Source organism: Phalacrocorax carbo, chromosome 1, assembly GCF_963921805.1.
Source record: "Phalacrocorax carbo chromosome 1, bPhaCar2.1, whole genome shotgun sequence".
Lineage (NCBI taxonomy): Eukaryota > Metazoa > Chordata > Aves > Suliformes > Phalacrocoracidae > Phalacrocorax > Phalacrocorax carbo.
In genome coordinates, this window is record NC_087513.1 from 108,230,151 (window position 1) to 108,254,851 (window position 24,701).

At 40.7% G+C, this 24,701-nt stretch overlaps 2 protein-coding genes across 4 annotated transcripts in view; both read right to left on the reverse strand.

The window, feature by feature from the left end:
- The window catches only part of SAMSN1 (SAM domain, SH3 domain and nuclear localization signals 1), a 276,633-nt gene that overhangs the window by 216,846 nt on the left and 35,086 nt on the right, over positions 1 to 24,701 (reverse strand). The window contains exon 2 of the mRNA XM_064469960.1: positions 10,011 to 10,059. The gene's annotated coding sequence lies outside the window, so the exon portion shown is untranslated. The remainder of the gene's footprint in view (positions 1 to 10,010; positions 10,060 to 24,701) is intronic.
- Positions 1 to 24,701, reverse strand: part of NRIP1 (nuclear receptor interacting protein 1) — a 74,080-nt gene that overhangs the window by 14,249 nt on the left and 35,130 nt on the right. The window contains exon 2 of one of the 3 annotated variants that reach the window (XM_064469926.1): positions 10,011 to 10,059. The exons of 1 other annotated variant lie outside the window; for it this stretch is intronic. The gene's annotated coding sequence lies outside the window, so the exon portion shown is untranslated. Of the gene's footprint in view, positions 1 to 9,940; positions 9,973 to 10,010; positions 10,060 to 24,701 lie in introns of those variants that run through there. One more of the 3 variants, XM_064469949.1, reaches the window with a different exon arrangement.

The window sequence follows — 24,701 nt, forward strand, 5'->3', positions numbered from 1 at the left end:
CACCCCAGAAGGGATCAGATGATGGAGCAAAATTCAGCAAAAAATGGGTTAGTTTGTCTATGGTTGCACTCCTAAGAACTTGGGAATCAACAAGCCTTTTTTCCAATAAATTCATTTAAAAAAAAAAAATCAAGCTCCTCTCCTACAGTCATAGGATATCACTTTGAGAAAGCAAAAACAGGCTTCTTCCCAGGAGCCTGGCAGGGTATTCACTCCTTCATCAGGCCTACTGACTAACAACACTTTAAACATGGAAAGGATAGCCTATCAGTTTTAAACAGCTCGGTCAGGAGAGGGCACACAGGGAGTCACGTTGCAGCAGCAGCAGGAGCCCCCGCTGCTGCCAGGGTTTCTGGAGGGGCTCCCGCAGCCCTGACCCTGCCATGAAGCTGGCATCCCCCATCTTGGGCAGGGGTGTTCCCTCCAGGCTGGCGCGGTCCGGCGGCCCCTCCTGCAGCACACGGCAGTGTCGCTCACTCTGGAAAATACTCGCTTTGGATAACGGCAGGGTTAGCAGCAGCCATGGCTTCAGGGCTAAATCCTGCGCAAATATACGAAATGGAAAAGCCTTTTCCCATCTTGTTTTGTTAAGGTGTGTACTGCCGAACAGTCCTGACCTTACTTCCTTTTCTTAAGGGAAGTTGTAGACAACAGAAAGGGGTGTTGATTTTTTCAATATTAGGGGGAGAAGGGGGTGAGCGGAAGGGAACACAGCCAAACCAGCTCAATCAAAACCTTCTGATGATTTTAGCAGCTTAAATGGTAGAATTTTGAAAAATACTGCAAAAAACCAATTCTGTAACAGCTGATGCAATAGCTCAAAGAGATGCAAAATCCACCACTGTACAAAAGCATGCAAACACCGAGTGACTGAGAAGTCCTAAGTCACATGAAATTGACAGGAACAGAAAGCCAACAGCCCAGCAGACCCAAGAAACAGTTCTTCCTGTGAGAATAAGATTTGACAGACCATGTTAGTGAACCAACAACCAAGGGGGGAAAAAAAAACTGACGGTAAAGACTATTTGGATTTATTTTGGCTTTTAAGAGACTGCTAAAATGTAAATGCAAATTACTGTCATTGTTAATTGTGGCCCCAGAGGCACATAAGGAAGGGGAGGCTGTTCCTACATATTCCCTCTGGGGTGTGGAAAGGGGTATTCAGACACCTCATTTCAGTGTCCCTCCGCTCCTCATATTTCACATGGGATTCTCCACAGTCCGGGAATCTGTGACTCACCCAGACCATGCAATAGCACCTCATGTCAACGAGGATCTTTGGGACGATACGTAATATATATCAAGGGGGAATATAATATTTCCACTGTCTGCTTAAATGAGGTGTGGAAATGTCAGAGAGATTTTCATATTTATGCAGAGCGCTTTTTGGAGAGGCGGCAAGGCAGGCTGCACACATTTGTGCCCATGCGAGGAGACGCAGAAGTCTGAATGCCTCCAACTCGGCGGCAAAGCATTTTCACATGAAAGACCAAAAGTCTGAGCAGTGCTGGCTTCATCGCAGCTTCCACCCAACCCTGGGGAAGCACGCTGCAAAGAAACGCCCGTCTAGCTCTGACACATGGCTCTCCCCTGAGAGGGGACAGTACGAGCGTGAACGACAGCAACCCAAGAGTCATGGTGCTCGGAGAAAAAGGTATGTCTGTGCTGCAGACTGACACGTACAGGAGAGAGCCAAGACAGCTCAGGTGCCAGAGTAAGCCTAGCCCAGTGGCAAGGGACCCTGTGGAGGTGAGCCTGCCCTGAGAAGCAGGGTAGTTCAACACAACACTGGTCTGCTGCAACACATCCGATACAGGTGCTCAACACATCTCTGCTACCTTTTGCAGAAAACGGTGCACAGCTTACATAAGGTTGCAGGAAAGCATTTCTGTTTAAGTTACAGGTGACTCATGTTTTTGAAGCTTGCTTCACAAAGCTACCAGTAAGGAGGGGAAAAATTAAAAAACCAAACTAAATGAAACAAAAACAAAACAACAACAACAACAAAATAGAAAAAACCCAACCACAAACAAACAAAGACCCCCAAAACCAAACACACACACACAAACACACCCCCAAACAACAAAAAAAGTCCCTCGCCCAACACCACCCCAAAACCAAGGAAACCCCCAGAACAGCTGAAGCAAGCATATGGGGAGGGGGAAATGGTGGACAGACACAAGTGCCATAAAAGCTGAGTTTGTGAAAGCCTTAGTAGCTACTCTAAAGATTTACAAGTACACTCAAGCACCGTACTCAGCTTAACCCAAATCTGGCCCGACTGTCAAAACCTCCTGCTAAGAAGTTCTGCGAAATTCAGAGACGGATCACACGTGTGGCTGTTTTTCATGCTTCTGGCACTCTTCAAACAATAGCTAACGTCAGCCTACCTTATTAGTATTTCTAATTGTAACAAGAATTGAGCATCACAGAAATTAGCACTCTTAGATGTGGAAAACCACGCCCTGTTCATGTAACTTATAATTTACCCCTGTAACTGAGTGGTTCACAGACATTTCACTACGGGATTTAGTACAGACCCATGCACATATATTTGTTCTTATAAATACTACTGGAGGAACATTTCTATTTTGCTCTGTAGTAGTACTGTAAAGGGCATCTTCGAGTTCATTTCTAACACTCAGAAATGAATTTAGAAATCACTCTCTGCCAACTCTTTGTTAGTTCTAGTATGAAGATGATTAGACATTCAACCTACAAATGCTTCCTGTGAAGGAATCAAGTATTTGACATCTAAAACTGCCCCAAGAGTCACTGCCCAATGATATTCTGCTACTGAAGACAAAAAGGGCAGAAACGAAATGATAAAGCAGAAGAGTTACACTCTGCCCCATCCCCTGTAAGAACATGAATCCAGAAACAGCACACACCAATAGATCTCAACTAACTCAGGTAGTGTGCTGATCAAAGCTCAGAAGTACAGTAAGCAGAAAGGCTTTTGGTTAAGTGAGTTGTTTTATTCAAGACACCAAGAGCAAAGAGGTAGAAAAATATATACCAAGACCTGTTTTCAGGATGGAGGGGTAGGTAATATACCAGTAGGTACAGACAGAGGATACATCTTTCCAGTCTTTGTAAACCACTTGCCTATAAATAAGCTATTAAAAGGAAACTAACAACCAGATTCCTATTCCCTCCAACACCTACAAAAACAAATCACCTATTATGCATTTAACTCTGTGTCAACTCCCCAGGAATGAAACTTGATTAATATACAATGAAGAAATCAATGTCCTCTTCTGGACAATCATGCTTTTGTGTTACAATCAATGCATGCAGATAATGCATTTCCACACAACTCTGACCTTCTCGTTGTTGAAGAGATCTAAAGATACAGGCATTTATTGACAGCACTACAATAAAACTGTGTATTTCTTGGATTTGCTGGAATAACTGTATGTTAGGTGATTCGTCATATGGTAAGTCACTTTATGTTATTTTAACCAAGAATTGGTTTCATGGAGGCCAAACTGCAACAAAGCACTGAAAGGTAATGTACAGCTTTTATTGACAGTAGTTGTGTTCCACTTGGGACCAAGCATCTCATTGTTAGGTATGAATAAAAGCCACTTTCTAGGCTTTTCTACAGAACGCGTTTCAGCCAACAGAGCACAAATACGCAGTAATTCCATAGCAAGGTACTGTACTTCACCACAGTCACATAGTATTCAATTATATGTAAACCCCCATAAATCCATGTTAAAGACCCACATGATTTGGGTTTTTTTTTTTCAAGTGAGTGGAAGGACAATATAGTTTCTATCATAATGGGAGAATTCAGCTTATTGTAGATGATGTTTGTAAAGGCTGCGGCCACAGAAAAGGCTCACATAATACCAGTTAAGCGGGAAAGGAAAAGTTAGCAAGAAGGTCTCTACCAGTTCAATTACAATAAAAAAAACGGATTTTTTTTCTCTCCAAAGCAGAAAAAAACCAAGCAGAATTAAAGATTAAACATAAGAACCAACTTTAGCAAAACCTGGGGAGAAGAGGCTAACAACGTCCTGTAAAGAATGTCACAGGAAGTCCTCATTTTACCACTATGCCAGAGTTAATCTGAAAACATTCATAACATAAATCCCTAATGAAAATACTGAAAGCCTTTTAAGTCATATAGATGCATACAGAGATGATTGTTTAGTTAATAATACCCTCAAACATTAAGAATTGGGCTACAACTCAACCTTAGCCATGAGTCAAATCAGAACAATTAAAATACTGACTTAGCTCAAAACCAATGAAAACCCTATTCACTGCCAAAAAGCCATGGTAGGAACAGCAGCTAGCTGGCATGGGAAAGTGTTTAACTACCCCTCAATATAAGGGCATAAAATTTGAAAAATTACTTCAAAGTGTATGTTGGTAAAAATTACAAGCATTTTAAGAAGAACAATAATTTGCCTTCACAAAGTTGTGGAAAAGAACTCTTACTAAGACGTTTTATATCTGCCTTTCACAACTGCTGCATGAAGGAAATAATTGCAAAATAGCAAAACAATGACAATTTAATGTTAAATTTAAAAGCTGTATAAAATAAAACAACACAGATGTGATTGATTTTTTAAGAAAGTGTGTGATTTTCTACATATAACAACATTACCCCCAAAATAAAAGACCTATTAAAAATAAATCTATTACTCCTTACTTGCACGTAAGTATTAGCTAATCTGGGACCATCTTTCACAGTGCCTGTCAAACCAACAACCTCACTAAGCCTTTATAAAGCCATATGCCCAAAGTGTCAGTTACACCAGCCAACTTCACTGCCATGTTAGCATATGTCTAAAATTAAGTCTGTGCTCAAGAGCCCTGCTAAATGCAAGTGGCACCAGCGCATCACAGCCTAACTGGCTGCTACTGAGCTCCATCTCGACCTCTAGAAAAAAAGGCCATCTCAGTCACCATGAAGAACACCACTAGTAGTAAGTAAAATAAACTAGTCCAGAAGCTGCACATTTAAATATATACTAAAACATGGTTCCACAAGTATTTTTGTCTCATCTAAGAGTAAAGCTGCTGCCAAAATGTGCAGCCTTGTCTTGGTCTACAGATCTGCAGCCACTTGCACCTGACACCTCCCTGGCATTGACCCAAGTATTCCTATAGAAAGCTCCTACAAGGCAAGTCAGACTAAGGACCTTGTTGCTGTCCATAGAAACCCCAAAGATACTGCCGAGGAGTTGTTTCACAGTTCTCTGTGTAGGAACGTGTGACCAAGAGTGGCATGAGGAAGGACAAAGAGCAGGGACTACTCCTTTCAGTACCGAATTACACTTACGCCAAATGAAAGCCTTGCCACTGGTGAGATTCTCCAAGGGGAAACCCCACCTCCAGGCGGAACCTCTGTGCTGAATTTAGAAGACTTCATTGGTGAGATAATGACTTCTTAAGAAGCATCTCCTAAGCAGAATTTTAAAAATTGTCAATGTATTCAAGCCCACTGAAATCTGAAAAGATGACAGGAAAGAGAATAATTTATCAATTATTTTAATTTTTATATTTTACTGAGGCAACCTATGACGCTGGAGTATAAATTAAACTGAATTTAGTTTGTCCATCCCTAAAATAGATTTGACATACAAACACAAACACAAGGTCAAGGTCACAGATCAGCAAGAAAGATTACAAAGAGAACTGATGTAAGAGCTGGCATTTGATCAAAGCTCCTGGATATATTTTTTTAGTACACTTACCAGAAATACCACTACATTTTCTTCACACTGGTACATTACATGTTTTAAGTATTCCCTACCTTTAGGAGCAGCTGCCCTGTGTTTGTTTATTTTGACAAGAGATGTTAGGCAACATATCAAGTAAACTAAGGAAGAACTATTAAGTTAAATGAAAAGGAAGTGGAAGACACTTTTTGCCATCCTTTTCACTCTATTCAGCTATGTGCTGATACATATTAAATCACAAATCCAAAAGGAGAACCCACTCAAATATAGGACATGACGGTAAGACCACTGCTAGAGAATTAGGACCTCAGTTTATAACTTCATGCAGTCCAAGTTACTTATCTTAATATAGCAATTATATATTTGGATGTGTACTTCTGAACACAACACTCGCTTATCTGTCCTAATTATCTGTGTGCACAGCATATATTTCTCAATTAAAAAAAAAAACAACTCTTAACACAAGGTCTGTGCAGAACATAATCAAACTAACCTCTTCTGTAATCAGGACAACATTTACCTCCTAGAAAGCTTCTTTAATGCTGAACGCAGATTAAACACGGAGGCAACAGTTGAAAGACTCATTAAAACTCAGCTGCTGAAAATAGTTACCAATGAAAGTAATTTACTGATCTATCCATCCACCCACCAATACATTCTCAAAGCTTTAAACACATGCTGAAGAATATTTAGCTTACAGGTCATGTCCAGCAGATGTGCCTTCTGATGCTTAAGCAAGAAGAAGAAAAGGTGTCTTGGGTGACACAATGTCATATGACGTTCACAGCTATACCACTGCCACAAAGTTTAGATGCTCACTGTAATAAGTAGTAATTTAAAGAATAGCGTGGCTTGTACTCTTACTTCTGAACCCCCACTTTCAACACCAGCACAGCTCTGATGTTAGTCTAGACATGACTGGGAGTAGTTTATATTTAGACAGAGAGCTATGTCTATAAATAGGACCATTTGTGCTGGTATAAAGCTTTTATTGGAACTCATTTGGGGTGACCTGTGAAACTCACTTGTATGTGGGCATCTCAGACATTGCCAGTTAAACCTTCATGCCATCACACACACCCTTCTGCATCTCATTTCAGCTGTGCTTCAACATTTGTTTACTGATTTTCCTCCATTTAACTTTAGTATAGGTATTACATTTACAGCACGCTACCTGTGTGATTGGTTTGGGTCAACTAATGAAGAGGCCTTAAATGAAAAAGACAAAAAAAAAAAGAAAAGCAAGTTTTAAAAAGTTGTCTCCTTCTTGAAAACATCCGTCACAAGAATTAGATTGTCACCCTTTTAAGCTATAGTATCGCCTGAGCTACTAAAGCCAAATACAAATCACTCCTGAAGCCTGGGATGCAAGCTTCTCAGCACCAATGGTATAAGTGTTTTTAGCCCTGATAGTGATTCTGCAGATCTTAAAACAGCCACTGGTTTAAGATCAAATTAAGTTAAGTTGTAGACCTTGGGGCAATACAATTCTGCTCCTCCTTAGTCCCTCTTGTTCTAAATCCTTTCAACAAAATGGGAGAAAATGGGAGGTTTGGGAATTTTTTTTTTCCCAAGTGGAACTTCCATCCTTCCTATTTTGTGAAAGGCTGATAAAGCCTCTCGCTGCATTGAAGCGTTAGGAAGGAAAAATAAAATAATCAAGTGATGATTATGAATCAAGATTAAAAAAAAATACAACAGAGATTCATTCGACATCCAAACAAATCAGCACCTTACTCTGAGAACCAATCACACATGAAAATATGTATATAAGACATTTCACAACCAAAAACATTCTAGGAAATGTACTAGCTTATCGGCAGTACAGCTACCCAACACTGCAAACTAAGGCAAGTATATTTGGAGTCCAACAGCTTATTTAAGTTTATTGACGCATGAAAATTCAAATGCACGAAAAAGCTTTTACTGTAATTGAGCTATATTACAGTTAGTAACTGTTCATGCAGTATCATGTTAGGTCTTCTCATGCTTACACTAGAAAGAAAAAAAAAACCAAAAACACCCACCAACTTTTTTTAATCGTTATAACCAAACCTTTAATACAAGAAGTCAGCAGCAGGGTTTTTTTGTGGTGGTTTGGTTTTCTTTTTTTTTGGTGCAGGGAGCAGGGGGTTTCTGCTAGTTCTGCATTTTGGATCGAATCCCCTGCTTTTCAAGCAACAGGGATGCGGCAGGCTACTATCAGCAGGCAGTGGTGGGTTTAGTCTCCATGGTGTCACAGTAAGAAAGAGAAAATGTCTGAAACCTAATTCTATTCCATTCCTCTTTGGAGGGCTTGAACAGGCAAAGCCAAAGCTTTCTGCACACAGAGCCTAACATAAACCATTTCAAGTGTGCTGTCTTTTAAAAAAGGGTAACGACAAACTGCAATGAATGACTAGCCAATATAGCAACAAAAATGAATATGACAGCTAGCACAAAGAAGAGAGTACTTCTGGTCAATTTAGTATTCAAGTAGTCCACAACAGTGGATTATCTTGAAGCACTGGCTGGCTGCCAATGCCCAACTCTGCAAAGGCACTATTTTATTTATTTCTTTATAAAAAGAAAAAAACATTACCACACGTAGTAATATTTACATGTGTGAAATGTCAAATCAGGTTTTTAAAAATGTTAAAATATTGGTGAATAGTTTAATACTAAGTCCTTTAACTTCATACATTCTTTTTATTTATTTGTTTGTACTAACGTAAGTAGATCCATGGATCTTACTAGGAGAACAAAATAATGGCAGGATTATGCACACATGCAGATTTGTGCATGAGAGGCATCTAATTGATGCAACACAGATTAAGGCTGCAGAATTAGGCACATGATAGATAGACATCTACTGTACTGAAAAACAGTAATACATCATGACTATTAAAAACAAACTGGTTCATATTCAAAATGTGAATATTCTTCCTAATGTAATTAGCTATAATTCAGGACACAGTACAGGATTTATTTTTTCTAAACAAGATGTGCAAGATCAGTTATTCAAGCTTTCCCATTCCTCAAGTTGTTCAACATGCACCAACCATAGCAGGTGATCTGGTTTCCCACACGCTGGAAGCCTGATACCGATTTATCATCTAACAAAATTGGCTGGTGGTAACAATGCGAGGCAGTGGGGGGTAGGTGGTGAATTTCCCTCTGTAAATCTTGTCTCAGCTTTGGGGGGGGGGGGGGGGGGGGGGAACCCACCGAAACATCGCAAAAGTTGTAATTACAGTTTTAATCTGTTCACTTAACGCCTACTGCTAAAGTATGGAGAGGAGGAAATTGTCATAAAAGACCTATAAGTCATGAATCTAGCAAATTAACACATGAAACTCCACCAAAGTAGCTTAGTAGCTTAAACTACGTATCACATAGTATAAAGTCATTATCTAATAGTTATTACCCATAACCACAACTCTATCGATTCAGCTGATCAGGCTAGGTATTATTTCTAGCTTAATCTGCCACGGTAGAGATCTGATCATGGCTGACAGGTCACAACCCATGTCCTTTGTGTTATATAAGGCTATCTTTCCTTCATGTATCTGGAAGAGTCATTTCCCAGCTCAATACACCATCAGTAACTCACTCCAGCGTTTTCTGAATCAATATATAGTAAGGCATTGTCAATGACCTGAAGATAAGCTTCATTGACTGCCTGCATTCCTACTGAACTATACATTTTGTTTCTTCTCTTTTTTAAAGTCTTTATAAGAATCCTGTCACAAAGCTAAAGAAGGTTTTCGTTCAACCCTTGTTGCTAAATTTCATCAGTAAACGATACCGAAAGAACTTCACTGAAGACTAGGTTAATGTGATTTCATTCAACAGCAGGTCAGGCTCATACGTACCTGCTGAATCTTACAGAACCAACCACAAGATGACTCACAAATACAAAATTAATGCAGAAGTGAATCACACAGGACAGGGAGGTACCAGCCAAACAGGGCAACGAAAGAAGACCAGAGGGGAAAAAAAACCCTAAACAAAACAAAACCCAAACCCCACACTTCACAAAGAGACTTTATGCTCTAAAAGCATACAATTTAAAATCTATTTGTTGAGAAAAGGCCAGAAGTTTGGTGGGTGATCACGTCTCCAGCTTCCCAGGAAACTTTTAGCAGATTGTTAGCTTTGCACCCTAGCTGGCAATCTCAGGAGAAAGAGATCAAAGACGCTCCAACCTACAATTCTTAGAGGGTTAAGGACCAAAGCTAGTGTGAATTAGATATATTTACCACTCCATGCCTGGGGTGAGAAAAAATACAGGTTAAACTTCTTCCCAAGTTCAGGGTCAGAAAAGCATACCTTTCAAGTGTCAATGCTGGATCTTTGTCAATCTGCTTTTCACTTCACCCTGCCAAAAATAAATACATTACAATCAGGATGCAGAAACTTCTGGTGGAAAACATTTTTATTTCTTCTGTAAGAGGGAAGTCATTCCATTAATTCAGTATTAGATCATGAAATGGACCCTGTCTAACTTCTTAACAAGGTATCAACAGACTAAAATAAGAGTTTTCCCCCTGAAGTTGGTTATACTAGTGGTTAGTTCATGACAGTACCAGAGCTTGATCAGTGAAACTGAGCTAAGCAAGCTGGTAAATGTAGCATGCCAGGAGAGAGGGAATAGGTCTCCTTGCCCGATAAATACTATCCACTTTGCCAAAAAAAGTTGTCATCAGGAGATTATCTTGATTCTGACACTCCCGCTATCCATTTACCTATGATGGCTTAAAAACAAACCAAAACAAACACTACCACATAACACACCCTCAACATTGCATTCTGCTTTTCTAAAACCTGACTTGCCTTCTCCACTATTATCCTAAAATTACTCTCATTTAGTCTTTTCTCAGCTCCCTACTTCTACAACCCACACTTCTGTAACATTACTGGCATCCAATGACCCTTCCAACTACACAAAACACAGCTGTTACTGTAATTCTTCCCCTCAAGACACTCTGACCATATAACCCTTTACTTCAGGTGTTCAATTGTTCTTATCTTGCTCTAAATTAAGGTTAAAATTTCTCATCTGAGTTCTACAGACATTAATAACTCTTTCATTTCTACCCACATAACCTAACCACTTATTGTATCCTTCTTCCTTACTCTGTTGTTTCCACAACACTCATTTTTACTGTAATACTCAGGCACCTCTCTCACAGGAAATTCCATTATGCTTCTGCACTGCTCCCCAGGCGAAGATCATCTATACTCCAGAGGCTCTTTCTTCCTCTCCTCCAACAGTAAATCACCATAGCAAGAATTAATCCAAATCCACCAAAATACCTCCTGCAAACCACAAGCCAAAACACAAATGATGTATGTTGCTTGCATTTCCTCACAGATTCACACCACACTGTTTGTTCCCATTCCCTCATCATAGTCTATAGGAAGTTTAAAATATCCATACCTGTGAGATACTGAGTACATACATAATACTAGTTTAGCTGGACAATTAAATGAAGCTCTAGAGCAACACTGACCTCCAGGATAAGTACGTGCTCCCTTCCTCTTAAAAAAGAAAAAATCCTTTTATTGCTTTTGCAGTACAACAATACAGGTTGCTGTAGTAATACATTTTTCACCCAGTAACTTTCTTTTACTACCTATGATTCGAGGGGAAGGAAAGAGTGATACACACTAAAAGATCAACAGAACGCAGAAATTAACGATATGGAGAAAAGGGTACAGAAGGGCTAAAATACAGCATCAAAGGGCTCCCCTTCTCTTGAGCTGCTGCTATTAAAAAAAAAAAAAAAAAATCTAGTGAAAGCTCTTTCCCTTCCCTGGACAGTACAATGACAATATCCGTGGCCCACTGCAATTTGTTTTCACTTCAGACAGTGCAGATGGATGAAAGACCAGAAAGACCAGCAAAGGAAAGGTAATGCTGCTCCTGGGAAAACTTATCTTCATAATGACATTTATTTACTTTTAATCATGACAGTAAATGGTGCCAAGGACTATATGAACCGGGAAACTTTTGAGGAGGAAGGTGAAGCCAGAGAAAGTACCTGTCCCAGGGACTGGTTAAACATAAACCCAGACCTCTTTCAATTAAAGAAAGGGTGCTTTCTATACCTCAGCTGCCTTAATGAAATGACCTTCTGAGACCAAACAGCAGACTTAATTCTGCAAGTTTTCCACTTTTTTGAACATAAAGTCTCCTCCTACCCCTCAAATGAGAGGAAATGGATTTACTGGGTGTAAGTCTGATTTCAGTTAGAAAGTTAACTCATCTTCCTTCCAAAGCTCCTTTGGTATCTCTCTACCAAATCATGTAACCCAGAGCTTGCTTGCAGCACTTCTGAAGGTGAACAGTTTGGCTCACCAAGAATAACCTACTGGGATGCAAATTCCACTTGCCTTCTTTATATTCTGCCAGGTTTATGAGAGCAAGTCTGTCTGCGCTTGACATTTGCTGGGAAACACTGCATGGCATAATTACTATTGTAAAACATTATATATTCCCGTAAATTCAGACTACAACCCCAAAGTGCTTACAAACTAAGACAAGATACAGGGATAACTAAGCAGAAAGGAAGGGTTGTAGAGAAAAAGGAGGTTTCAGGAAGAAAAGTGTCAATGGCAGGTGAAGACAGCGAGGCTGTCCAAGCTGCCTGGGACACTGTCTCACAAGCAAGAAGACCTGAAGAGTAAGAAAAAGCAGAGCAGAAACAAGATTATGTAGGATAGTGCACACTGTGAAAGGACACATCAACCTGTTTCATTAAACTACAAAGCCAGAGGTGAAATTCTAGGTACGGCGGTTTCTAAAACATCTGCTGTATTTCTCCAACATTGTATGCAGTATTTCCACTGAACTGCAATAAACATTATGTTACAATGTATACAGATAGGAAGACAAAATCTTCAGGGGTTAGATTATTTTTATTGCGATCTTGACCACTGGAACAAGAGGGAGGACTGGAAGATCTAAAACATCTTGACTCCATAATCTGTTGTTGAGAAAGGGGCAGGAGGGAGGGAAGGAGGAAAATCAGTACGCTACTCCCCATCTATCACCATTCAGACCAAAAGCTCCACTTATACTGGGGGATACTGTACTGGGGGTGGGATGGGGGGGGAGGGAAGAGTCCAAAATGAAAATTAACAGACTGAATTATTCTTGTCATTCACTTCTACATATGAAACACAAAGTGTGCACTGAATGTGAATTATTTTTGTCAGCTGCCTGATAAGACATGAATGACTCTGAAGAACATGGAATAACAACAGCTTCCTTTTTGCTAATACATCTGAACATAACATTACTGAAAGCACCTTTCTTGACTTTTCCATGAATTTTTGTATTCACCTTTAACTACCTTTAAAGCAAATGGGTATCTTCCAAGAGCAAGCATGATCCATGTTTCTCACAGACATCAATCACAAGAAAGGTAATAGTATTTATGACAGTTTCCTAGCGTACATCCAAAAAACCCAGACTATTTGATGGGGACACGTAAGCAAAATCTTTGCCACTCTAGGTACTGCCACTAAAACCTCTCTTGTTAAACATTTCCCTTTGTTCAATTAGCAAATTTGATTATGGGTTTAATTTTTGCATAGTAAAGCTCATCCAGCCATTTTTTTATTTCAAATTGGTTTGCACTCCATCATGACTGGCTGAATGCTAAAAAAACCTTTGACGAAGTGACTTCATAAATTGTGGAAAACAGAAAAAATGCTCTTAGGAGCAGAGAACTGTTGGTAAGAGACTTTCTCCTCTGTTGACTGTACTCTGTCAGCTGTAACTATGTGCAAGGGTCCACACATGCAAATTACATAAAACATGCATCTGAACTACCCTTCCATGAAATTATTTTCTTTGTTAAAATGATAGTCACAGATAGAAAAGCTGAGAAGAAGAAAGGGTCTGAAGTTGACCGAGCATCCTCTTTTTCTTCAATGCGACACACAACCACCACTTAAAAACTCTAATTAAAAAAGAACCTTGATGTACTATGCCACCAAGCTCCAGACAGAATGTAACATTCTTAACTATAGAAGGGATTTTCATAGACTTTTCTATCCATTACATGAATCTGGAAATGGAATTCCCAAACTGTTTCAGACTCGAGTGAACTACAGAATTCAACTCCGTATTACTTATACGTAAAAAGTGAGGTCATAAAAAAACCCACCCACAAACAAACTAATGACAAGTAAGAGGCATTTCAGTTACCAAAGACCTATTTCAATTTGACATCTAAATATCTCCTGTTAGATGGCTTCTGCTCTTTACAGACTGATCATAGTAATTTCACTCCATTGTTCACCAGGCCCTCTTATTACGTGCACTGTGCGGGTCTAAACCACGTTGGAGGCTAACTGGGCACTGTCAAAATTGGAAGAAAAAAGTTATTCTGTCTTTGAACAAAACAGGACACTTCAAAAACATCAACGAATGTATCACAGCAGTCCTCTGGAGTATTCCCACTTTACACATAAACAGCAAGCACAGGTGAAGATTAAGCAACTTGGCCACAGAGTCACACAAAGTCCCTATCCATAGCGCAGGAAGAAAGATTTTCTAAATCTCAGTTTGGTCCTTTAATTGCAAGGTATTCTGTCTCTACAGTTTGTGGGTAGGGTGTTTTTTTTTTCCTAATGGTGAAACAAAACAACAATTGAGTACACTAAACTTGAGGAAACAATAGGGACTACTACAGGAACAGGACTTGCACACCACAATAAATGCCTTCATCTTCCAAAGTACGAAAAATTACCAACACTGCCATCACCCTTAGGGGGAGATGTGTGCCAGTCAAGTACAGTCAGTACAGGTTTTCCACCATACCTGCTGAACGATGTTCTCCCCAAGAAGACAACTGTGTCAGTACTGAACTGAAAAGATGAATGATAGCATTAGCATCAAAAACATAATTCCACCAACTTGCCCTATTTTTCAGCATGTCAGATCTCTGAGACAGTCTTAATGAGCTGAGCAAGCAATATTGAGTTGGAGCTGGAAGGACCACTGCACAGCATCAGCAGACGCAGTTTTACAGCAGTGGCTCTTCTGATCCAACTGCCCACTTCCAGTCTGTTTCCTAACCAAGAACAATAAAGTCCTTTTTATGCTGAAGTAAGGATCTTTTGCAGTGAAGTATGTATAAATGTGTATACAACATACCTAAGGCTAATTCAGCTGCACTACATTCACAGCATTGGATAGCTTGGATGGACTAGAAAACAGGGTCTGTGTTCACCCATACGTACACCAGTGTATAAACAAAACCCCAGCAGTCCATGCCATGCGACAAGTAGAGCTATGAAAGAAAGGCAACTGAAGTTGCAAGAGCAAGTGAATCCAGACAGGCAGCTTTTTTGCATGTGCTGAACTGCTCCACGGTGCCTAGGTTCCGGAATCCTGAATTATACCTAGCCTGACTGAGCACCCTCTGCAAGTCGCACCAGTAACTAGAACTAACCCTGCAGAAACAAGAGTCAGAGCCAAAAAGCACAGGGAAAATATTCATCCCTGTAATAATCAATATTAACATTTTTCCTGAGGAGTTCTCACAAACTCAAATTCCAGCTTCAGAAGCTGGAAGTTTCCCAATTGATCAAACTCACTAAATAACTCTAGTTCCACCAGTTACTCATTTGTAGAACTTGCAGATAGCTGCTACACGTACTCTTTGCCAGAGTGGGAGAAAAATATATCAAGTGACTGCCATCGGCTTTACAAAACATGTAAGTCTGGGAGGAGGGGAAGTATCCCAACCCTTGTAACTTCTAATAGTCAGTGCCACCTATGGTTGATGCTGCTACAGCAAAGATCCAAACAAAGAACTAAAGGTGTCTGGAACTTCCAACAAGCCCCAGGTTTTTCAAATGGCTTTAGATTAGGCAAAGAAGATTAATAATCTTGTCTGCTCTAGATGTACCATGATTGCAACAGGTAATTGTGCTAGTACCAAAACCAGGTACCAATTCTTTCTATGATTTCAAGACATCTTAAAAAAGACAAAACCTTGTTCATGAAGTGCAGCTTTCCACTGTATCTTAACCATGCTTACCCCTTCAAGTAAGACTGATCACGTTTTTATTAGCGGCTCCATTTCAATCATTCAATCCGATTCCGCTGCTGCAGACTCTTTGTCCAGTGGTCAGGGAAAAGATGCCAGAGCTTATTTCATCAGGCCTTGTAAAATCCTCCCCCATCACCCCAACAGAGTATCAGCCACACTTTTAATTTTCAGGGAAAGTTAACCAACATGATAGACAAAATAATTCCCTCCAGAGGTTTCTCAGCAGACTCAGTTCAGTACACAAGGCCATTAATTACACAACTGCCTTTAGCATTAGCAGGAATCTCATAGCTACAGCACTGTTTGAGTTAAGTCTGCCTTCAGTATCTGCACAGAAAAATCTATTTACTTAGAGAAGTTATGCAACACCTCAGCTTCCTCTTTTCTTTACTATGGTAAAGCATGGTAACAGAAGGAAAGGGGGTGGAGATGAGGAACAGGCATTTCGATCTCAAGCAAGGCACAGCTACCTTTCAAAAACATACCTAAACTGGAATTTGCCTCTAAAATCTGCCCAACTTGATCAGAAGCTCAAGTGTCAACTCTTACTTAAAACTCCAGTAAATATTTCCAGAGGAAAGATGGTGTTACACAGCTAACCAATGCTGGAATCAACTGCATGCCTCCAATGTAAATTAAGAATGTTTTTAAAATCTCATTAATTCTACTTGGGGTTTTGTTTATTTGTATTTTTGTTTGGTTGTTTTTTTCCCTCCAAATACAGCAGTCCACTCCAGGCTAAACTGCATTTTAAAATTTGCATTAAGATTTTAGTGTTATGAGTCATGCTCATTCAGTAAAATTGGCAGCAAAAGTTTTAATTCTGCAAACATCCTACTACATTCCATTTTAAGAAAAAAAAAAAAAAAAAAAAAGAAAACCAGGAAAATCACACACTGCCCAGGCTGATATATTCCATGGCACTAGGAAAACCGAGATATCAAAACCACACACTCATCAGTCCTCTTTTAACTGTGGTCTGAGGAATCTGCCTCATACCTACCGATACACTAATAATTGACAACAGCCAAACAAAACAAAAACCCTGCAATTCCCAGGACTGGCTCTACTCGTAAGAGGAATTAGAAGTCTCAAAGCAGTCACAGCAGTCTTGACTGGTAAAATGTTTTCAAGGACTTGGATTTAATCAGATATCATTTTCTTTTCCTCTAATCATTTATTTAAAGTCATAGTTTGAATTATTTATGAACAAAAGTTAATTGCACTGAAATGCAGTATTGTCCTGTATTTATCTCACACCTTCTTCAGAACTAAACTGCCTGCCACTAACTGGTTAAAATCTACAAAAAGTCAGTACAGAATTTAAGATAAGATTTAACCATTTCTGCAGTATTACTGCAATTAACTTCCACAATCTTTTCAGATATGGTCTGGCCATCTGCTGTGTAAATTGTGCAACCATTTTTTTACTCACTTTTGTTACCGTTACAACATGTGTCTATATTTCCAAAGACGTCCAGGGGGAAGTACAGCTCATTCACAAAACATTTGCTTTGAATAAATAAGTTTTGACTAATTAGTTGTAATTAAAGTCATCATTATTTCAGTACAAACAATCACATCACAGAGCCTCCCTATCCAGCATTCTTTGAAATTTTCTTAGCTGTCAAAGGATCTCGAAGATCAACGACTTGCATGCATAAGGCTGTATTCACACTCTTTGCAAGGTGTAAAATGTAAGCTCAAGGGTACACTCATATAAATATACTGCACATCTATAAAGTGTTAATCTTAAGTCGGCAGGCCATATGACGGAAGTAACTATTATAGTGCATGACTGCTCTTCAGCATGCAGCGTTTTCCAAGTCCCTCATTTCCTTAAAGCAACTCATTTACTTGTCACCTGCCAGGACAAAGAGTAGAGAGAGGATTTTGCAAATGCCTCTGTGCCTTGTGCATGGTGATAACATACCAGGAAAGATGGATTTTCATTTTCTCATCAAGTTATTAGATTAGGTTTACATGCAGATTTAAATGCCCAGGACAAGTCTGCCACCTGTCCTAAACTTAATTAGTCGGGAACGTCTGCATGACAAGAGCAGATACTTCAGATGTTTTGGAGTGACCGCAAGCAAACATACACATAATCACCAACACAACTTCAGTGATGCCAAGAACGAAGCACTAAGCACAGGTCTCTGTGAAACAGCCTGAGTTTTATTAATGGAGTGCTTCATACTTCCCATCAAACACACAGCTGGCATCAGCTGAGCATCTATAAAACCAGAGAATCAACTGTGTAAAGTCTGCAACTAAGTTACGGAAATGAAGAGCACTAGCTTTCTCATCAAAATACGGGTGCGTATTTATACGGGGGGGAGGGGGGGGGAAGGGAGGGAGGGAGGGAGGCAGAGATAAAGGCACAAATCCTGTAAGACTTTTCCTCAGCTTTGTTCTTGTTGTTTATCATAGCAGCACATGTAAGGTTTTCACATTTTTATACCTACCCTCCCGCCTCACATAGGATCAGTGCAGCAGATTAAAAACTACGAAAAACCCCCGCATTCTCATTTAAAGAGGCAAACACATCCACATGTTCAAGTATATTTCACATTTAAAAACTAAACCAAAACCCCCTTAAAAGGTTAATCAGAATTTTATCTGTGTAGGTACATAGCAACTACTGATGCAGACGTGAGTAACTGAATATAACATTCACTTATCCATCTCCTTACGTTGCCATTGGCACATACAATAAATTTGTCTCATTAGCAGGGGCTACTTAGTTCCGTTGTAGTAAACAAAGCTGCCGATAACAACAGCCTCGCATACTTTTCATTCATTCACATATTTTTCTTTACTTAGACTTCTAGCATGTGCCACAGAAGAGACGAACGTTAAACATTCCTGGAGTGTCACAATATGTAATACAATAAAACAGATTACAACCATACCTTTCTTTCACAGCAGTGGTGCCAAGCACAGGTACACTGTAGCAATCAATTTGTTCTGCAGACAGTAAGGCTTTCATAGAATACTAATGCAAAGTCTCTTTTCTTTCTCCTTCGACTTGACTCCCCAATGCCCGGGTCCCGACCAATACAAGGAGGAGGGCGGAATGTCTTCTGCTGAGATAACCACAACTACTAATCAAGTATACGTGTACAAGGGCACAGGATTAAACCTCCACCAGGCTTGACTCGGGCACAGAGAGCAGCTAAACACATGCACAGCAAGGTCAGAATTAAACACATACACACACACACGCACGCGCATCTACTTGAGTGAACTAATTTATCACACTTTACCACTGACGGCTTTTTACCTCGGGGGAGTAAAATTACATCCTGGTGAACTGACGAGGTTCAGACATAACAGCTTCCAACAACAAATCAGATCTCTCAGAAATGGGAAGCGTGCTCCTAGGTGAACACTCCTCTCCCAGCTTAGCAGGCTGTTTCAGAAACTCGGTGCATGCCACGCGTGTCTGTACGTGCATGCACGCATTAGTGCATGCATGTGTGCGTGTGCAAGCATGTGCACACACGCACGTGTGAGCGAGACACCATTAGGCATTGGCTAAAACAGAACGGTACCGTTAAAATCCCAAACCAGGCAATAACTCCCTTTGAGAGAGTTTTCTTTTTGATTGTATTTATCTTTACCTCTTAACATAATCAATCTATCAAGTCTAATTACTCCAGAAGAAAGCATTTTATTATTGTCTAACATAGCAAATGTCAAACAAGCTGTTCATTTACCTTGAAGTTTATTAGCATAGAAATGCAACATGAAGATGCTCTCAAAATATTGTCACTTGTACTCACAACATTTTCGAAAACCCACTTAGCAGGTTTTTATTGCCTGGCATAGCTGGATACTGTATCAGTTCTTAAAATAGGCAAGGCATTATCTTAACTGTATCGCCCTTGAGCTGATGTAAGACTTTTTCTCTAAACATTCAATTTATATATAACTTTTCTCTTTGGTTCTTTTTATTTAAACACTTCTCCCACATTCCAGTCAGCCATACATACGTGGACACATGAGTTTTCATGAAGGTTCATTCACGTGTATTTCAAGTAGGGGTAAAAGTGAAATGCTGAAATTCAAAAGCAGGGATTCTTCTCCTCTCCATAAGTTCTGCCCTGTCTTGCATCCTTCCTGACATTTTCCTTACAGTACATGCAGATGTACATTTTACCAAAAACATTGAGAGGAGCCCTATAAATTATCATCAGCAGGGGTTTAACAACATTGCTCTTGCATGTGATCTGTACTGGGAAGAAAACACTGCACAAATACTCTCAAAAATAACCCCAAAAATAACGCTTGGCACTTTACCTAGAATAAATTAGCAAAATATTTTTGAGATATCAGTGGCTTCCCAGAGACACCAGGAAAAAGCAGCATTAATCAATACTGATGAATTTGTCCTTGACATACTGACCGTGTCATCGGGCTATTGTCATGTGAGATCATGTCATTTCCCCACCTGGCTCATGACCTTGTCCTTTAAATGACCCAAAGCTTCCCTCAAGTAGCAGGAGGCCCCTCCCCGCTGTCTCAGCAAGGTCGAACGGGTCAGCGTGTCCTCATCTATAATCCAGCACCATTTGTCAGCAGGGAGGCTGGAGGAGGCAGGCTTGCTACAAGGGGAGAATGCCCAATTAGGCAGCTGTCACACAAAGCATAGGCTGCAAAATTATCCCCTGTCAAAAGAAAGAGCAGCTGCGGGTGCCAATTACAGCAACCTTTCAACCCTTTAGGTACTGGAAACTACACAGAAGTAAATGAAGTACAATTAGTGATAACAAATCGATGAATTAGGACAGTAAATTAGAAATTACTAGCAGGTGAGCTGAGGTCTCCCATAATATTAAGGGCACGGCACACCCCAGGCAAGGGCAGGAACGTACAGCTTTCAGAGAGCACACCAGTTTCGTCCTATCCATCTTTCTTGCATGGAGCCTGTTTTCCTCCATCGTTTTCTTCTCACAAGCCTCGTCCGAGCCAGATAGCGCAGGGAAAGGCAAAAAAGCAACTCAAAGAGGAAAGAAGTTGTAGTGCCTGATCTTCCCTCTATCCTGGCAAATGCAGCTTCCTCCTTTCTGACAAGGAGGTCCTCAGAGCCAGCACAATCTCTCTCTAGTAAGCATACTCCATTTCAGCCTGACATTTGACATTTGCTGCGCCTCATGTTCCAGCTGAACAAGATTTACCCCAGGAGAAAAAAAAAAAAAAAACAAAAACCAAAACACACACAGAACACAAAACACCCAAACAAAACAAAACCCAGAACAACAAGAGAGAAATTCTCAGTAAATTTAATGTCTTTATACCTGAAACACTTAAATCTGAGTTAAGTGCTAGACTTTTGGCCACAGGCAGAAGACTTATTTCTCCACATCTCAGTGCAGCGGCATTTCTGAGCAGACGTACATATAGCCCTAAGCTTGCCAGCAAAGTTTCTGTGCAACCCTTTTTTTTGCCTTTTGTTCCCTTAGTGAACAACTTCTGAGTATTTTTTTTGCCCTGACTATTGTCTTAAGCAGCCAGCCTGGGAAGCCACTGCGTGCTGGTACCAAAAGGCAGGCCATACAGACCACAGCAAATCCGGCTTCTCCTCCAGTGCAGTGGGCACGGGGGTCAGCCCCTCCAGCCAGGGTGAGGCCTGCCCGCCAAGGCGGCCACAGAGGGGTGGCCATCCTACTAGTCCCCAAAGCGTTTACAGAACAAGAAGTCTATAACACAGAATAAGAAAAAAAAAAATACAGGAGGATGAGATCAAAAGGATGGATAATTAACGTACAACCACCTCAAACTATGGTTAAGACAGGTGTACCAATGCCTTTATATTTAGGTGCTTTGAGTCAAAGAAACACGCAAATCTGAGGAACAAAATTAAAAGTCCAAGATGCCACCTCCTCTTTCCAGCCACCTCACAGTCATTTCAAAGTAAGCGAAGTTGCCATTTATCTTGTCAATTCTCTCCTTTCATTCGCTATTCCCTAATCTCAAATCCACCTTCTTTATATTCTTCTGCCTTGCAACCACGTTGAGTACTGAGGACAGTAGTCCAGATTTCTCCCAGCAACAGTTCTGAAATAATACCTGTATACTTGCACGGTAACTCATACATGTACTCACACACATGCGTGTGTATATTTATGCTAATATGTTCACCAAAATATGAAATGTGGTAGAAGTCAAGTCACTGATCTCCAAGAAGCAATTTCCTATTGCTATCTCTTGATCTCCAGCCAGCGTGGAATATTTCACTGCTTAAAAAAGAAAGAAAAAAATCTTGCTCCCATAACTCCGATAAGAGAAAGCATAACACAACGCTAACTATAAATAGCTGTAAAAATGTTCATTTTACAGCAGTTGCAGTAATGCTCATTAAGTTTGACATTTTCTTTTCAGTAGCATATGGAAACCGTAGAGTACTGAAAGAGTTAATGTGTTTAGAATTCAGTTTCCATCATAGTTGGGTGACTATCTCTTTAAATAATTTAAATCCTCTCCATCAACTACAAAGCTGTTTTGAAGCCATTTAGCTTTGTTCTTTACATGTGTTCTAATTAAGAAATGACCTTGTCATCACACACACCAGAAATCCTGGATTATTTCCTGCAGCAAAAATCTACGAAGACCCCCAAAAAAAACCCAGACAAAAAGAAAAAAAAGAAAAAATACAATTCTTCCTTTAGTGAGGAACTGAGGAAGTTGTTGGTTGGCTGAATGCTGAAGCAGTTTCACCGCATAATTTTTGTGTGTGTATGTGTGCGTGTGTGTGTTGTTGAATGTCACAGGGCGGGTTAGCGTGACCTTGAGCTGCATCAGCAGCACAGCAAGGGTCGAGATGCCTGCAGGCGCCCTTGTACTGGATTTGCAAGACAAAAACCTTCAAACTGGCTGAAGGACATCTTAAATCTCTTCAAAGGTTTTCCGAACTAATCTGGGCTGCTCTTAGCCGGATCCGTGCCAGTGTGTGAGGCAAAATTAAAAACAAGGTCTTTGACAGGATGTTGTCTCCTCTTAACCCTTCTCATGCAGGAGGCAGCGCATCACAGGCGTGCTGAAGGCACACTTTAATAAGCCACAGAGAGGAGCGCGGTTCCACCAGCAGCGTTCTTTCATAACGAAATTACGTAAGCAACCGTTGACTAGGAAGGGTGCCGTTACTAACACCGAACCTCTCCACACAGCCATCCCCATCCCTCTCCTCTCCTCCCCCGCAACTTAAACTGTCATCTTTCCAGCCGGTGTGAGGAGCTGTCAGAGCACTGCGGTGACATACCCGGCTCGGCAGGCTCCCTCCGCAGACTGCAGGCGGGAGAGGGGTGCTGGCCGCCTCGCAGCCCCACACCCTCCCTAAATATCGTGGGTGAAGATTACTTTTTCAGAGTGCGAGTGGCAGCACCTACCACGATACGTTGTGTGTTTAGGCGAGGCAAATTAAGAGGAGGGTCAGGAGCGTGCAAGAGGGCTGCTTTGGCAGGCATCAGACACGTTTTATGAGAAGAAATTTAAAAGCGTCCGCTCCTCATCTTAACCTCTTATTTCCTTCTCAGTCATCCTGAGCCAAGAAGGAAGTAGAGGAGAGGATATTAATATGCGACAGGCCTACCAAGAGTTTGAGAGCATGACTGTACGCATGGGGGAAACAAAAATAAACAGAAGAAATTGCCCAGCCTGCCTGCTCTTGACTGCTTATCATCAGACAAGTGACACGGGCTTTCTAAAAACTTGAGCCAGCATGCAGAGAGAACCTCTGGAAAAGGCCCTAGGAACACATGGTTACTCTATGAAACCACAAGTTTACCCAGTGGATTTGGCAGCGTTATTCGAATGCAACTATCAACACATTGAAGGGATGAACGCTTTCTTCAGAAACATATTTGCACACAAAACCTCCAATTCCAACCTCAGTAAGAAGAAGTTTGCCAACTAGGTGGTAGCCTTCTGTATACTTAGTTAGAAAGTAACATGGGTTCCCACATCTGAAAGCAAAGAAAAACCATCACCACCTTCTCCTCATCTGTTTTAGTGGTGGTGTTATTGGTCTGATTAAACTATCAAATTTCTGCAAGGAAAAAAAATTAATACAAATAGGTTAAAATAACCTCAGCTTAATTGAGAGGAGCCAGCATCGCACTTCAGAACTGCCTTTTACTATTTCTAGGATATCTGCCAGGCAAGTCCTTGAGGAAGACGGAGCCGTTTGTACCAGCAGAGGGTGTTGTGATTCTTTCCGGTTGAGCACCGAGGGCTTCATTTAGTCTGGGTTTGTACGGTCATTTTTTAAGTACTACAGTCTCTTAGACAGGAGCAAAACACATGTAAGTTTACTGAAGAAGGACACAGCTTTGGCAGTTATGTCACAACTGTTATAACACTACCCTCCACCTCCCACTAAAATAGATTCACTCTGTCACTCCCGAGAACTGCAGCTCTTCTCACAAAATACCCTCCTTGTTAGAAGACTTTAGCAACTTTAAGGGTAGTTTTCAGTAGTATCAGTGACTGTGTCTCCTGTATCAGCAGAGGAGCAACTCACACCACACAGAGGTTTTTCCACAGACCTACCAAGGTTTCCCAGGCATTTGTTATTCTTGGACAGAGGGCCACAGCATTCCTGCAGTGCTTGGATGTCAGAACAACCCCCAGGATTACTCAGAGCGGTTTCAAGGCTTGCTCTGCCCTACGGACCCAGCCCACCTCTGCTCCGCAGCCATAGGGGAGTGGGAGGCTAGAGGTGGCACACAACCATGCATGCCTTCACCACCACCTCGGGGCCTCTGGCAAATGGAGATTGAACAGATCCACTCACGTGGTTCATTGATCTTTCTGCACAAATGTGTCCTTTTTGTGGCCTTTAAATGACAGGGCACCATACAGGCACGAACTGTCATTTGAAAATAAGGAAAACATTTTTGAAAAACCAAACAAAAAAAAACCCAAACAACACAGTCACTTAGCGTAT